The 14,454-nt window shown below is 43.7% G+C and overlaps 1 long non-coding RNA gene across 2 annotated transcripts in view; it reads left to right on the forward strand.

Annotated features, from left to right (window-relative positions):
• The first annotated feature begins 3,888 nt into the window (after positions 1 to 3,888).
• Positions 3,889 to 14,454, forward strand: part of LOC128343368 (uncharacterized) — a 61,094-nt gene continuing 50,528 nt past the window's right edge. Inside the window, exons 1-2 of one of the 2 annotated variants that reach the window (XR_008315494.1) lie at positions 3,889 to 4,317; positions 7,084 to 7,230. This is a non-coding gene — a long non-coding RNA (uncharacterized LOC128343368). Of the gene's footprint in view, positions 4,318 to 5,966; positions 7,231 to 8,464; positions 8,722 to 14,454 lie in introns of those variants that run through there. The other variant, XR_008315510.1, reaches the window with a different exon arrangement.

Raw genomic sequence — 14,454 nt, forward strand, 5'->3', positions numbered from 1 at the left:
ATTTCTTGTGCTGAACTTAATGTCCCTGCTCTGAGGAACCCCTAAAAACTTGGGAACATGGCCTTCGTAGTGGCCATACATGCGAGAGCCCCAAACTGGGCTGGGATGTGGCTTTCTCTTCTCATGCTGGACTACATGTCTTTGCACTGAGCAGCAACTAAACTGAGGGAGCATGGCCTTCTTGGTGGCTATACATTGGGAAGCCACTAATTGAGCTGGGGTGTGGCTTTCCTATGCTGGAATACATGTCTTTGCACTGGGGACGGGGCTAAAAATGTGAGAGCATGGTCTTGTTAAAGGCTGTACATGGGGCAGTCCCTTATTAGACTGGTGTGTGGCTTTCTCATGCAGACTTCACATCTTTGCATTGGGGAGCCCCTAAAATTGTTGGAGCATGGACTTTTAAGGCATGTACATGGGGCAGCCCTTGATTTGGCTGAGGTGGATTGTTCTCTTGCTGGATTCACGTCTTTGCACTGGGGAGACCCCAAAATTGTGGGAGCATGGCCTTACTAGTAGCCATACACTGAGTACCATAGATTTGGTTGGAGTGCAGGTTTTTCATGCTGGACATCATCGCACCGAGGAGCCCCTCATATGGATGGGGTGTAGCTTTTTTCATGCTGGATTTCACGTCTTTGTACTGGGGAGCCCCTATAATATTTGGAGCATGGCCTTCGTAGTGGTCATATGTTGAAGAGTCCCTGATCTGGCTGGTGTGCAGCATTTTTCATGCTGGACTTCAGTGCTTAGCACTGTAGAGCCCCTGATCTGGCTGGGGAATGCTGTTACCTTCTGGATAATGTCTTTTAATTATTCAGGATATTAGCCCAGTCCAGGGAGAACTTAATCTCATCTTCTGTTAGCTGCTATCTTGAGGAGGGGACATTGCCCAAGGCAAATCTGCCTCTCTGAGCTGCAAATGGGCATCTTCTCTTGTCTCCGGATTTGGGCCTGGTCCCAGAAGGTGTTAGTAAAAGGACTAAATCTACAGGTTTTCTTCTAGGGTGGAATTTCTATAGACAGCAACTGAGTAATCCCCTTTGGGCATAGCAGAGCAATCACTGACAAAGATTAACATAGACTTCTTGCAACAGGAAAGGGGAGATCAGCCCCTGGCCTCTTCCACAGACATTATCTGATAGTGAGTTACATTTTAGCATATTGATTAGCTCAGGCCTAGCCCTTGTGTTTCTGTGAATGCCCATTTCACAATACAAAACAAGGTCAACTTACGTTGGTTGGAAATCTGTGCATTTCACTTCATAGTACAGTAATGGCCTGAACACACAACTGCCACATCCACCAAAAGCAGCCCTCACCCAACATTTGAAGAAGTCTACTGTATAGTCTTTTGTAACATGGACAGCCATCTCAAGGCGGCCATTTGCTGTCATCTGGGAACTTGGCTCTTTGCTGGCACAGCAACGGACATCGTACTGCCAGGCCATTGAAAGAAGCTTATAGGGGTTCAGGTGGCAGTGGAGAGAGAGATGGCAGCTGCTGCTTACCCTTTGCAGAGGATCAGAAAAATCCACCTCCTTAGTACTCTGTATTCAAGGACAACATTAGCAATGCACCAGTTGCATTGAGTGAGTGGCCCAGGGTTACCCAGTGGTTTCATGGCTGAATGGAGATTTCAATCCAGGTCTCCCCAGTCCTTGTCCAACGCTCCAACCACTACACAACCCCAACTCACATTAGAATGCCAGAAGAGTAGCAGGACCTGAATGGAGCAGAAGCAGCAACAGGAGCCTTTAGTACTGCAGGGCTGCCAGCCATGCCAAGCATCATTTCATTAACAGACTAGCCCCTTATAGGGCCCTCTTGCTCCTTGGGAGAGGAGAGCTGGTCATGTGGTAGCAAGCATGACTTGTCCCCTTAGCTAAGCAGGGTCCGCCCTGGTTGTATATTAATGGGAGACTTGATGTGTGAGCACTAGAAGAGATTCCCCTCGGGATGGAGCTGCTCTGGGAAGAGTGGAAGGTTCCAAGTTCCCTCCCTGGCAGAATCTCCAAGACAGGGCTGAGAGACTCCTGCCTGCAACCTTGGAGAAGCCACTGCCAGTCTGTGTAGACAATACTGAGCTAGATAGACCAATGGTCTGACTCAGTATGTCGCAGCTTCCTAGGTTCCTCTTCTCTTGGTCACACTCCAACTCTTTTGGTGTCTATCTTAGAAGACATGTCTGGGTATAGAATATGTCACACCACAGTGCATACAAAACCACACACAAACTTCCCATCCACCCCCAAAGCAAAGGGGCTGGGATGGAAGAGAGAGAGGTTTCAGACTGACTGCCTTCTCTGGTGCCTTTCCAAAGAGCAGCTTCCTCTGTTGCCCCTTCTTCTGACTGTCCTGCCAGGGATCCATTTCTTATTAGGGGGGAAACTCCAGGTAGCACCTCCCAGGCTGCTCCCCCAAGCCAAGAATCCAAAGGCCCCACCTAGTTGCTCCTTTAGGTTTAAAGAAACCAGCAGCTTCCCCCTCTATGTTGTGCTGCTTCACTCCACAAAATAAAACTTCACCCCGCAACAACTCCTTCCTACTGATTCCTGTTGCCCGGCCACCACCATTTCCCCCCTCGCCTCATTCCTTCCATGTCACCAGGAGCACCACTTCCTGGACTGGATTGCTCGGCGACATCAGAAGCTGCCGTATCCTGAGTCAGACCCTTGGTCCCTCTAGCTCCGTACAGGATTGCCTTCACGGACTGGCAGCAGCTTCTCCAAGGCTGCAGGCAGGCATCTCTCAGCCCCATCTGGAGAGGCTGCAAGGGAGGGAGGGAGGGAACACCCACTATCGTTGGCACCACCCACTGTGTCTCTACCCTTCACCTGCCCTGCCTGGCGCCCACCCAGTCCCAGGAGTCACCAGCCGCCACTGAATGAAAGTCGTACAGATGAGAGAAAGGCCCTATTCACACACTGTGTGCAACGTGCAATCTGTGTGCGGTCTTTGCACATACAGCTCTGTCTACATGTACCATTACTCACATATTATGTGCAGTAACAGAAGGATATTTCCTATCTATATCCTGCATTTCAGGGTGTCTGTACCCAGGTTCACTTTTAAAATGAACACGTGGACAGTCATTCACACAGCAACATGTATGTGTGCCCAGACATCTGAACCTATGTACAACGTAATGTCTGGATAGGACTAGTTCGCAGAGCTGTTCTAGACTGATGACATAGCAAGAGAGAAGGCCAACAATAAGGAGGATGCAGTCATCCAAAGGAGAGCTTAACTACACATGACATACAAACAGGTATAAATGATGTCTGTTGGCCCTTTTTGTCCCAAAATAGCTTGCCGGGGAGTAATTTTGAATGCCAAAGCAGTGTGGGGCAGGGGGAACATTTCCCTGTTCCAGCTGCCAACTAATTTCAAATTGCTCTCACAATTGATTTCCCCCCACTTGATTGAAATGTGTGTTTACTCTCACAAAGATGTGTTTAAAGCTGACAATGGCCAACATGATGTGCATCGTTTCATTGCTGGGATGTTTCATGCTTGGGCTGCTGAGAACGACAATGCAAGCAGCGCTACTATGGTTATTCCCATTGCAATGAATGGGAATGCCTGTGCAACCGCTCACTTTCAATAGTGTTGGAGCTGCCTTACAAGTCCACAGCAGCCCTGGCATGGAGCATTTCAGAATGCTGTGCATCATGTCAGCCAGTATCTCCAACAGTAGCAGGGAAGTGTGAGAAAGGGCAAATGTTACCAGAAAAGAGAATAAAACATTGCCAACAGTACATTCTATGTTATTTTGACAATGCAAGTCAAAACGAATTAAACAGGTGTAGTACTAATATTACAGTTTTCTTTGAAATGAAGCCATGAATGTGACAGCAATAAAGTAGAGATCCCTTGGCAACGACACTATCTCCTCACAGGTGAATCTGTGAAAAATAATGAAACAGCCACTGACCAATTTCCAGATGGCTCACATGAACCTGCCTCACTTCCCCCAGGTGTTTCAAAGGTGAGCAGGGTCAGGGAGTCTGTATATGTCCTTATACTATATCACTATTAGCATATTGCAAGCCTGTTGCATGAGGAGCAGAGATCAGCCCCTGTACTGTGAGGCCTTTGCTTACGAGAACCTCTATCTCCTCCTTTCCTTATCTGCCAAGTGTCTGCTTTTTCATCCCCTCAGACCTCTCCATTGACTATTCCTAGACAGCAAAAGCCACTTCATGAAAAAGGGGTCTAATTTCTGTGGCAACTGTAATTACAATGGAAACTCCAGAAGTCTTTGGTAACAGCATCTGTGCAATTCTTCCTGAATCCACAGGGGTCCGGCCTCAGGTATCTGTTTATGATTTTGACAGAAACGGGGTCAGATTGCACACTCCAGTTTAGAGTGTACCTCATCCAATTGATAAAGATGTTTGGCCTCGTGTGGTTCTTGTCTGCTATATAATGAATTAATGTATACATTGTCAGTCTGACAGCATTAACCCATTTTGATATTTGGCATTGCAATATTCCCTGCCTGAGAGCTTAATACTCAGTTGAACATACTTAGATATGGTGTGGGCTCAATTACTTTACCATTGTCAGACAAAGAATCAAAAGAGAGTGATTCTGGCCCCAGCTTTAGGATCAGCCTAGGCCACATTTGGTATCACTGCACCTGACCTTGGTTGCCGAGGGCTTCTCTTCAGGCTGACTGCCCATGGGCACAGTCCGTGAAGAAGCGCAAATGCTCTTTCTCGTGGCTTGTAAGTTGTGATGCCAGCTTGGCATCATTATGCACAACCAGTCTATGGAAAAGATCTAAGTAGCTGCAAAGCCAGTAGCAAGAAATCTGCAGAACACTTTAGAGGCTACACTGGTCATGCACATGAGTTGAGTGAATCGGGAATTGAGCCAGAATGAGCCAAAGTGCCTGAAACACTTTTGAATTCAGTGATCAGCATATAAAATCGGGCCTCCAAATAATTTCTCTGTAGTGATAGCAATTATTCTCTCCACATCTGGGATACCCCAAACCAGCAGCAGGCAATCTGTACCCATTTTAGAAGCCATACTGGTCCTGTAGTCAAAGCTGATGAACCAGCAGTTGAACCAGCATGGGCTGAAATCTCTGGCACAGATGGGAACGGGGATGTCAAGCCATGTATGTGCATCTGAAAAGTGTCATGTGTCCTTAGTTTAAAAAAAACACAACCCCATTGGCCTCCAAATGTGGTACTCCATCTATCAATCCAACACTGGTTTGCATGCAGCCCAAGCAGGTTGCAGGAGTTTGCTGTGCTGAGGACCGATGGCCACCACATCCAATGATGGGGGTAAGACATGAAGAACTATATGCAAATCTTTATCCTAAAGGGTGTTTGGAGGAGTTGTGAGCACAGAAAGAGGAATGGAACATGTTTTGTCATTATATATCTCTGTATATCTATACACACACACCCCTCGTTATTCATGGAACTGCTTTGTAGTTCTGTGTAGCCACAGGGTGTCTAATAGACACCCATTTCCAGTATCCACAGATATGATGGGGTTAAAACCCACATATCTATGGTTCCTAGAGGGCTGGAAGTGACCGTGGAGGTCACTTCTGCCCTCCATTTTGTCTCAAGAAGCTATTTTGTGGCTCATTTCTGGCAAAAAGTGGACTATTTCCCGTTATTTTCCCGATGCATTTCTTCCTTTGGGGGCATTCCTGGGCACATGGGGAGCATACCACAGTAGGTTCTGGTTTGTTTGGGGGCCGTTTTGTTGGAGATGGACTTCCAGTATATCGACCTTTTGCACCAACTATGTTAATGACTACTAGGGGCATTGGGAGTAGAGATAGTAAGTAAGGGTCTCTCTAACTGTTCTACCAGTCTGTTCTATGACCCCTGATATTACTCTTCAAGTATTTCCTGTTGAGAGTCAGAATCCCTTCCTTTCCTCTTAGAGAGTAGATGGAAACATCTCTCTCTCCCCCAACCTATTCATTACGTAGTTCTATAGATTAGGGTTAGGCCTTTCCTATCCAAAGTGTGCTTCACCAATCAATGCTTAGTATTTACTACTACTACGCCAACAACAAATATTTATATACTGCACTTCAACAACATTCTCAAAGTAGTTTAAATAGAAAAATAAATGATACATAAATAAGATGGTCCCCTGTCCTGAAAGGGCTCACAATCTAAAAAGAAACATAAGGTAGACACTAGCAACAGCCACTGGAGGGATGCTGTGCTGGGGCTGGATAGGGCCAGTTGCTCTCCTCCTGCTAAATATAAGAGAATCATCACTTTACTCACAGTAGTAGGCGAGAAAGGGAACCCCCATGAGTAATGAGGTTCTCCTGTATGTATGTGTGTCTATCTATCTATCTATCTATCTATCTATCTATCTATCTATCTATCTATCTATCTCATATACTGACCAGGGGACTAGACTTGAAGACCTCCATGGCCTCTTCCAACTGTCCCTAGCTTGATTGTCTGTTTTCAAAGAAGGAAGGCCAGAAGGCAGGCAGGTTAGGGAGATGCTGCTTTAAGAGGGAATGGAGGAAGAGGCAAGACATCTGAATAAAATATATAATGAAATCTCAGCCAAACGCCCCAAGCTCCCACCTAGTCAGAAATTGTAAGCAGCTCTCACAGTAGGAAAGGCAGAAAATGTGTTAACCAGACACGAGAACAGGGGAAAGCAAGCACCAGACATCATCAGCTGGCAACAAAGCCAACCTCTTAAGTGAAAACATATGATTGCTTCTTCTGGAGTGTTAAATGTGAAGAAAATCCAGCCCTGAGACTTAAAAATGATTATCTGGGGAGAGTGCCTTGCTACAACCTTCTCTGTCCATGTCAAAGACACCCTTTTCCTAGCATGCCAGACAAGCTATGGGGTCTCCTGGGTCTCTATGCTTCTCTATCTGAACAATGGCTGTCTTGCAGCATTGTCCCACTGGGAGAGTAAGCTTCCCTTGGCCTTTGTACAGTAATTCCTGTCTGCTGCTTTCTTGTCCTTCCAGAGGGAATAGTGGTTGTATATGTGTATTCCAGACTATGCAGGGCTGCTTAGAGCTGAAATGTTGGCTAAACAATGCATTTCTTTCCATCTTAGGCACTGGTCTCTGTAGGACTGAACACAAGCTGACAATGCAGTTCCTCTAGCCAGAGATGCATTTATTTACACTGAAGGACCACCCATGACTCAAAAGGCTGTGAAACCAAAATAAGAAATTCCACACAAGTCTGATCCATGGTTTTGGTAAATATTTGTATGAAATGTTGTTTATATTGAACAGCCATTACTTGAGTTGGGAGGAGAGCTGGTCCTGTGGCAGCAAGCATGAATTGTCCCCTTTGCTAAGCAGGGCCCACCCTGGCTTGCATTTGAATGGGAGACTAAATGTGTGAGCACTGTAAGATGTTCCCCTTAGGGGTTGGGGCATCCCTGGGAAGAGCAGCTGTATGCTTGAATGTAGAAGGTTCCATTTTCCCTGCCTGTAACCTCTTGCCTGTAACCCTGGAGAAACTGCTGCCAGTCTGTGTAAATACTGAGCTAGATGGACCAATGGTCTGACTCAGTAGAAGGTAGCTCAGACTTGGGTGGTTTTGGGGCACTCGTGAGCAGAGCTGGCAGGAGATACGTGCCTCGCAAAAAGTGTGTGCATGCTTAGGGAGGGAGTAGTGGCTCGTGGACTGTGAGGGGATGGGCTGCTTGCCTGCCTCCCATGTTAGGAATCCCAAGTGGTGAAGGAGCAGCACCTGCAATGTGAGGCTCCCTTGGAGTGGGCTAAGTGAGGGGAGGTGTGAAAGCCCTGAGAGTGTGAACACACACAAAATAAAATCTATTTTAATCTATGCAATTCTTATTGGAAGTGGCTTTGAAGTGGCTTCGCTTATACACCAAGAGCTGGAAGCCCCATGTGAAAAAGCTCCTGGAGATGGAGAAGCAAATCAGAGAGGCATCAAAGAGAGACAGAGCTGTAATAATGGGTGACTTCAATTGCTCTCACATAGATTGGGCATATTCATGTGTGGGTATTGACAGAGAGGCCAAATTTGTAGACATGCTAAATGATTGTGCCTTAGAACAGTTGGTTGCAGAACCAATCAGAGAGAAGGCAACTTTGAGTATTAATCCTGAGTGGTGCCTAAGACCTGGTGTAAGATGTCAAAGTTGTAGAACCATTGGGGAACAGTGACCATAGTGTGATCCACTTCAGCTTATATGCAAGTGGCGCATTGCCAAGGAGACTTCAGAACACTTCAGAAGACAAAACTACTCAAAAATGAGGGGACTGATAAAAAAGCTGAAAGGGGAAGTCAGGAGGGTCAAATCACACCCCAAAGCATGGAACTTATTTAAAACCATAATAATAGAAGCTCAGTTGGAATGTATACCAAGAAGGAGGAAAGGTTTCACATTTTACTCCGCTGTCTCTTCTATAGGGACTTACGAACTTGCTATATTTCCTTATTACTGACTGATTTCCCAGGTCATACAGATGCATTTTACGTCAACTATCTGCTCTCAGATCAGAAGGAGGAAGTAACATTTAAAGTTGCTAAGTTCTGTGAGGCAGCTAAGAAGGCTAGACAACAGATGGTAAACCAGATTATCCAAACGGGAAACTGCTGATTAGGATGAGTCCATGTTCCTGATTATATTATTTATATATTATTACTATATTATGTGTATTATTATGTATGTAAATTTTGGTCTATAACCGTAAATAAACATGATGATGATGAAGGAGGAAAGGTACCACCAAATTCAGGAGGACACCAGCATGGCTAACAAGTAGAGTCAGGGAAGCTATAAAGGGGAAGAAGACTTCTTTCAGAAAATGGAAGTCCTGCCCAAATGAAGAGAACAGAAAGGAACACAAACTCTAGCTAGGATACAATAATAAAGAATAAAGTGTGCTGTCGAGTTGGTGTAGACTTCTGGTGACCACAGAGCCCTGTGGTTGTCTTTGGTAGAATACAGGAGGGGTTTACCATTGCCATCTCCCACGCAGTATGAGATGATGCCTTTCAGCATCTCCCTATATCACTGCTGGCCAATATAGGTGTTTCCCATAATCTGGGAAACATATCACAGGAATTTGAACTGGCAACCTCTGGCTTGATAGTCATATCCCTGTTGTACAATACAGGATGCAAAAAGAGAGTTTAAGGAGCATATCGCTAGAAATGTCAAGGGGGATAACAAAAACTTCTTTAAATATACAGAAGCAGAAAACCTGCCATGGAAGTGGTTTGACCCTTAGATGATGTAGGCATGAAAGGGATTATGAAGGAGGGTAAGGAGATTTCAGAGAAGCTGAATGAGTTCTTTGCATCTGTCTTCGTGGCAGAGGATACTGATCATATACCTGCTCTGGAACTGAGCTTCTCAGGCTTGGAGGCTGAAGAACTGGGCCAAATTGAGTTGATGAGAGGGGATGTTCTAAACTGTCTTGAAAAACCAAAGAAGTAACACATTGCCAGGGCCAGATGGAATCCACTCAATGGTTCTGAAGGAACTCATATGTTAAATTGCTGATCTCCTAGCAAAAATATGTAACTTGTCTCCACAATCAGGCTCTGTACCGAAGCACTGGAAAGTAGTTAATGTAACTCTGATTTTTTTTAAAAGGATCCAGGGGGATTTGGAAACTACAGGCTGGTTAGTTTAACTTCTGTGGCGGGTAAATTGATGGAGAGCATACTCAAGTCTTGCCACACTAACCCTTTGGAGTTCTTTGGTAGTGTCACAAGGCATGTGAATAAAGGTGATCCAGTTGACATAGTATATTTGGACTTACAAAAAGCTTTTGACAAAGTTACCCACCAAAGGCTCTGGAATAAACTTAGCAGTCATGGAATAAGGGGACAAGTTCAATGGTGGATTGGTAACTGGTTGAAGGACAAGAAACAGAGGGTAGGAATAATCTTCTGTTTTCACAATGGAGGGAAATAAGACGTGGAGTCCCCCAGGGATCTGTACTTGGACCAGTGCTCTTTAACTTGTTTTAAAATTATCTAGAAGTTGGGGTAAGCAGCAAAGTGTCCAAATTTGCAGATGACACTGAATTATTTAGGGTAGTGAAATTCACAACATATCGTGAGGAGCTCCAAAAGGATCTCTCTAAACTGGGTAAGTGGGCAACAAAATGGCAAATGCAGTTCAATGTAAGCAAATGATGCATATTGGGGCTAAAAACCTCAACTTCACATATACACTGATAGGGTCTGAGCTGTCAGTGATTGACCAGGAGCAAGATCTTGGGGTCATGGTGGACAGCTTGAAAGTGTCAACTCAGTGTGCATCAGCTGTGAAACAGGCAAATTCCGTGATAGGCATCATTAGGAATGGGATTGAAAATAAGAATGCTAGTATTATAATGCCATTACACAAATCTATGGTGCAATACATGTGGAGTATTGTGTATGGTTCTGGTCACTGTATCTTAAGAAGGACATTGTAGAACTGGAAAAGGTGCAGATGAGGGCAACTGAACCAAGATGATCAGGGGCCTGGAGCAGCTTCCTTATGAGACAAGGTTACAGCATCTGGGGCTTTTTAATTTGGAAAAGAGGCAATAAGGGACCACATAACACTGGTTTTGAAAGAATTGCACTGGTTGCCAACATGTTTTCAGGCGAAATACAAAGTGCTAGTTCTTACCTATAAAGCCCTTAACAGCTTAGGTCCAGGCTATTTAAGAGAGTGCCTCCTTTGTCATAAACCCTGCCACCTGTTACAATCTTCTGGAGAGGTCTGGTTACGGATGCCAACGGCTCATTTGGTGGCGACCCATGGCCGGGCTTTCTCTGTGGTTGCCCCAGGTCTTTGGAATATGCTCCCTGCTAAAATCAGAGCATCTCCTTCTCTGTTTGTTTTCACTTATAACCTCAATATTCTCCTGCGTATGCAGGCTCTTAATTAGAATTAATTTTAATAATTTTAAAACCTTGTTTTAATATCAGTTTTATTCTATTGTTTTTATTGTTATGTATTCTAATTTGTAACTTTTAAATATTTAAAATTTTGTACACCGCCTAGAGATGTACATATCAGGTGGTATAGTAATATGATAGATAGATAGATAGATAGATAGATAGATAGATAGATAGATAGATAGATAACGGGGGGACATGATAGAGGTGTATACAATTATACATGGAGTAGAGAGAGTGGACAGAGAGAATTTCTCTCTCACACATGCACAACACTAGAATCAGGGGTTATCCCAGGAAACTGAAGGCCAAGAACTTTAGGACTGACAAAAGTAAGTACTTTTTCACACAGCGCATAATGAATCTATGGAATTCCCTGCCATGGGATATGGTGATTGCCACTAGCTTGGATGGCTTTAAATGGGGCTTAGACAAATTCATGGAAGACAGATTTATCAGTGGCTACTAGTCTGGTGACTATAGGCCACCTCCAGCCTCAGAGGCAAGTTCCCTCTAAATATCAGTTACAAGGGAGCAGCATCAGGAGAGAGGGCATGCCCTCAGCTCTTTGCCTGTGGGCTTCTCAGAGACATCTGGTGGGCCTCTGTATGAAACAGGATGCTGAACTAGATAGGGCTTGGGCCTGATCTAGCAGGGCTGTTCTTTGTTCAAATTACAAACCAACTGAAGCAAAAAATTGCATGTGTAAAGATTCCTTAAGACTCTTCCAGAGAAAATTGGGCATCTGCTCTATCATTCAAATTAAATAGTCGCTAAACCACCACATAACTAAAAAATCTTTATGCCTTGCACTGCAAGCTGCATTAACTATATTTACCAAGTTTTAAAAGTTAGATATTCAAAGCTAGAGATCCCAGAATCGCTTGTATGCACATCTAGCAAGAATGGTTTCAGCAGATAAGTTGTTCTTGTGTATTTTACATGGGTGGTCAACCAACAGAATCTTGTGAGGACCAGCATCTCAACTCTACATAATCCTGGAGTCATTCTTTTGCAGTGCTTGTACTTTTCTGCTGCATTTCTTTCTGCATTTCTAAAAAAGGAGTGTTCAGCTCTGAATGTCTCTATATGTCTCAGATAATTCAGTGAGCTCTATATGTCTCAGATAATTCAGTGAGCAATACCTACCTCTACGCCTCTTCATCCACTGATAACTTCATGTGCTTCTGTACAAATGGACAGTAGAGGAGTGCTTACAGCTAGCAGCCGTTCATATATTGCCGTCCATTGCAATGTGTTTTCTCAGGAGGGACTGTTCATATATTCCTCTTAAAATGTGTTCTCTGCTCCCCCCTCCTGCCCCATTTTGACCAATAGGGTCACAGAGGGGGATGATGTGATGAGGTTTAAAATATATATATCTAGGCAGTTTTACGCAAAACCTCCACCAGGGAGGATCACCATGGCATAAATTACAATTCCTTGATTGCCTTTTTATATTAAGGAAATAGAAAGGGGATTGTGCTGTTGCACAAGAACCCAAGTGAGAAAAGAAAATTCATCTATGGAAAGGGCTTTAGATATCAACAAATCCTTGAACTGCAGAATGAGCCCTCAACACCACATCACATTGGAGAACAGTTTGCAGGCTTGCTGGTAAATGATTCAGTTCACTGGGCTTCCTTGCAGTAAACAAGGGGGGGCGGGAATGTCCATTGCCTTGCAGTAAACAAATGATTCAGTACACTGAGCTTCCTCTTAAGTAAGTGACCATTCTCTCTCCCTGCTCTGGACTGCTCTGTTGCCTTGTAGTAAACAAATGGGATAGCACAGAAGTAAATAATTTAGTTCAATGGGCTTCCTCTTCAGTAAAAATGAAAGAGAAAGGGTGAAAGTTGGATTCAGAAATCCTGGATTCAGAGTCCAAGCCTCTGTCCAAAGTAGCAAATTGAAAGGATATTGCACAAGAACCCCAGCGGAAAAATAAAAATAAAAATATGTCATAAATGGAAAGGGGCTCTAGAAATCAACAGATTGTCAAATTGCAATTTGAACCATCCACACCAGACCACATTGCAATGCATAAACAACAGGGCAGCCCTCCTACAACAGGAAAACATGTTGTTGTTTTTTGCGACACACATGCAATGTCATAGGGCTGTAATGCAGCAATAAAACCCGAAAGAAGGCATTGGAAATGTGAAAGGCACCTTGCCGACAGCACAGGGACTGTGATGTTGAGAAACAGGCAGTACTGAAGCACACTTAACAGACATGTTGTGAAACTGTTGCAGTGTATAATCTGGAAAGCACCTAGGGCAGGGAGAGAGAATGGTCACTTACTTAAGAGGCAGCTTTTCTTCCAAGGGGTTGTCACTTTTCCTTGTGGAGCTACTGCAAATCATTCCAAGATCCCGATCCACCTTCTGTTCAACTTTGACATGCATTAGTGCTCCACTTAACATAACTTCTTAATAGAATCAACATTTGAACATCAAAGTACTGAAGTCGGCATAATTATTTGTAAATAAACCAAATATTAGAAAACACCATTGCATACATTTAATAACCATAATCTACATTTAATATAAATGCAGCAGAGACAATTTTATTTTTAAAAAATCAAATAGCTCTTCCAGATCTGGTATCTTTCACTCAATCCTTAGCAATGTTACACTCTGCTGTAATGAAAACCAGATTCTGCCACATGCTGTACTGCTTCTCTGCTAAAAACAGTCCACTACATTTCCAGCCAAGAAACAAATAACGTGAACAAAAAAGTGTATAATTTTAGTGACAGCAGTGCAAATTGATGTTGAAAATCTATATTTTCACATTTTTCTCATGTTTTTCCTGCCAGTGTTTGCATTAAATAACTCAAAGGCTTATGCAAAATGTAAAGAACACTTTCCCTTCATCTTGAGAAATATAAGATGTACTATGTGGCTCTAGCCAAGAGTGATGGTCTTATTAGTGAGGGGAATTTACTGATTAATGGCTGTTAACAAAACATCCTCTTCAAATGCATTTAGTCTGAAACTGGCAGATATTCTGCCGGCTGCCGCTCTTTTTATTCCTCTCAAGGGAATAGTAGAGAAATATTTCTCATTTCAGCAGCTTTAGTTTTGGCCTTTCAATAATTTTTATCACCTCAACTAATAGGTTAACAATTAGTTAAGAGAAACTACCAGACTAATGTCAAGTAATTCACAGGGCGAGCTGGGTTGGTGGGCGGGGGGGGGGGGGTGAGTTCAAGGAGAAAAGTATGAAGTCTTTAAAAAGATGGCTCATTTTCTTTTCAACAAAGAGCTCAGATTAGTTTTAAAGGCCATGGAGATATAAATGAACACAAAGTAGAAACCAGTGATAGAGGTGGAAAGGCCCACTGTTGTCAATTTTATGTATATCCAACAAGGAAATGTGACATAAGCTGATTGAAGTGCTGAAATGGAGCTGTTAAAAAAAATAGGCTGAAGAGTAAGTAAAGGGTGCTTAGTCTGTGAACATGGCACTAACCAAGTGGTAGTGGGGAAAGAGAATCATTTGCTTTGGCTGTTACCAGTGAAGTCTTGTCAGCTGA

This window comes from Hemicordylus capensis, chromosome 1, assembly GCF_027244095.1.
Source record: "Hemicordylus capensis ecotype Gifberg chromosome 1, rHemCap1.1.pri, whole genome shotgun sequence".
Classification (NCBI taxonomy): Eukaryota; Metazoa; Chordata; class Lepidosauria; order Squamata; family Cordylidae; genus Hemicordylus; species Hemicordylus capensis.